At 32.2% G+C, this 2,559-nt stretch overlaps 1 non-coding gene across 1 annotated transcript; it reads right to left on the bottom strand.

The window, feature by feature from the left end:
* Nucleotides 1–2,031: 2,031 nt before the first annotated feature.
* LOC112700395 (small nucleolar RNA R71) lies at nucleotides 2,032–2,135 on the bottom strand. The gene has a single exon (XR_003153302.1). It is a non-coding gene; the product is annotated as a small nucleolar RNA R71 (small nucleolar RNA).
* Nucleotides 2,136–2,559: the final 424 nt, after the last annotated feature.

Here is a 2,559-nt window from a genome sequence, read left to right as displayed (position 1 = left end):
AACTATTATATATTGCTGGAAAGCTCTGGATGTCTACTTTTCAAAGCCGTTGAGAGCGCGCCATTTGGAGTTCTGTAGCTCCAGAAAATCTATTTCGAGTGTAGGGAGGTCAGATTCCAACAGCATCAGCAGTCCTTTTGTCAGCCTTTTTCAGAGTTTTGCTCAAGTCCCTCAATTTCAGCCAGAAATTACCTGAAATCACAGAAAAACACACAAACTCATAGTAAAGTCCAGAAATGTGAATTTAACATAAAAACTAATGAAAACATCCCTAAAAGTAGCTTGAATTTACTAAAAACTACCTAAAAACAATGCCAAAAAGCGTATAAATTATCCGCTCATCAATAAGTCTTCTTGTTTGATCTTGATGTTTTCTTGTTGTGTTGTTTGTTATTTTTCATATGCATTTTTGCATTCATAGTGTTTAAGCATTAAAAATATATAAGTTTGGTGTGTTGCATATTTTCTTTGAATAAAAATTTTTTCAAAAATATGTTCTTGATGTTCATCATGATCTTCAAAGTGTTCTTGGTGTTCATCTTGACATTCATAGTGTTTTTGCATGCATCATTGGTTTTGATCCAAAATTTTCATGTTTTGGGTCATATTTGTGTTTTTCTCTCTCATCATTAAAAATTCAAAAATAAAAAATATCTTTTTCTTTTTTCTGTCAAAATTTTGAAAATTTGGGTTGACTTAGTCAAAAAAATTTTAAAATTAGTTAGTTCCTATAAGTCAAGTCAAATTTTCAAATTAAAAAAAAAACCTTATCTTTTTAAAACTTTTTCAAAATTCAAATCTTTTTCATTCTTCTTTCATGATTTTCGAAAATTTCAAAAAAAATTATTTTCAAAATCTTTTCTTAATTTTATTTCAAAATTTTCGAAACTTAACTAACAAGTAATGTGATTGGTTCAAAAATTTGAAGTTTGTTACTTTCTTGTTAAGAAAGGTTCAATCTTTAAATTCTAGAATCTTATATTTTAGTTTCTTGTTAGTTAAGTAATTAATTTTAATTTTAAAAATTAAATCTTTCTTATCTTATCTTTTATATCATATCTTTTTCAAAATTTTATCTTTTTCAAATATTTGATTTCAAAATATCTTCTTATCTTTTCAAATTTGATTTTCAAATCTTTTTCAACTAACTAATTAACTTTTTGTTTGTTCCTTATCTTTTTCAAAATCACCTAACAACTTTTCTCTCTCTAATTTTCAAAAATACCTCCCTATTGTTTTAATTTTTAATTTTAATTTTATTTCTTATCTTTATTTTCGAAAATCATTTAACTCCTTTTCAAAATTTATTTTCAAAAATTTCTCCGTCTCTCATCTTATTCTATTTATTCATTCATTTACTAACACTTCTCTTCATCTCAAATCATTGCCCTTATCCTCACCATTGTGTTTGGATTCTCCTTTCTTTATCCCCTTTCTTCTTCTACTAATAATAAGGAACCTCTTTACTGTGACATAGAGGATCCCTCTTCTTTTTCTGTTCTCTTCTCTTTCACATGAGCAGGAACAAGGAAAAAGGCATTCTTGTTGAAGCTGATCCAGAACCTGAAAGGACTCTGAAGAGGAAACTAAGAGATGCTAAATTACAACAATCTAGAGACAACCTTCCTGAAATTTTCGAACAAGAAAAGGAGATAGCAGCCGAACCCAACAATGCTTGGTGATTATACTACACCTACTTCTAAGTTTGATGGAAGAAGCATCTCAATTCCTGCCATTGGAGCAAACAATTTTGAGCTGAAACCTCAACTAGTTGCTCTAATGCAACAGAACTGCAAGTTTGATGGACTTCCATCAGAAGATCCCTAGTTTTTAATTGAGTTCTTACAGATCTGTGAGACTGTTAAGACTAATGGAGTAGATCCTGAAGTCTACAGGCTCATGCTTTTCCCTTTTGCTGTAAGAGACAGAGCTAGAGCATGGTTGGACTCTCAACCTAAAGATAGTCTGGACTCCTGGGATAAGCTGGTCACGACCTTCTTGGCTAAGTTCTTTCCTCCTCAAAAGCTGAGCAAGCTTAGAGTGGATGTTCATACCTTCAAACAAAAAGATGGTGAATCCCTCTATGAAGCTTGGAAAAGATACAAACAGATGACCAAAAGATGTCCTTCTGACATATTTTCAGAATGGACCATGATAGATATATTCTACTATGGTCTATCTGAGTTCTCTAAGATGCCATTGGACCATTCTGCAGGTGGATCCATTCACCTAAAGAAAACGCTTGCAGAAGCTCAAGAACTTGTTGACATGGTTGCAAATAACCAGTTCATGTACACTTCTGAGAGGAATTCCGTGAAAAATGGGATGCCTCAAAGGAAGGGAGTTCTTGAAATTGATGCTCTGAATGCCATTTTGGCTCAGAACAAAATGTTGACTCAGAAAGTCAACATGTTTTCTCAGAGTTTGAATGGATGGCAAAATATTCCAACAGTACCAAAGAGGCATCTTCTGAAGAAGAAGCTTATGATCCTGAGAACCCTGCAATAGCAGAGGTAAATTATATGGGTGAACCTTATGGAAACACCTATAATTCATCAT

The sequence above is a fragment of the Arachis hypogaea genome, chromosome 6 (genome assembly GCF_003086295.3).
Source record: "Arachis hypogaea cultivar Tifrunner chromosome 6, arahy.Tifrunner.gnm2.J5K5, whole genome shotgun sequence".
NCBI classification, from domain to species: Eukaryota; Viridiplantae; Streptophyta; class Magnoliopsida; order Fabales; family Fabaceae; genus Arachis; species Arachis hypogaea.
The sequence above is the reverse complement of the archived record's forward strand: the minus strand, read 5'-3'. Positions and strand labels throughout refer to the sequence as shown.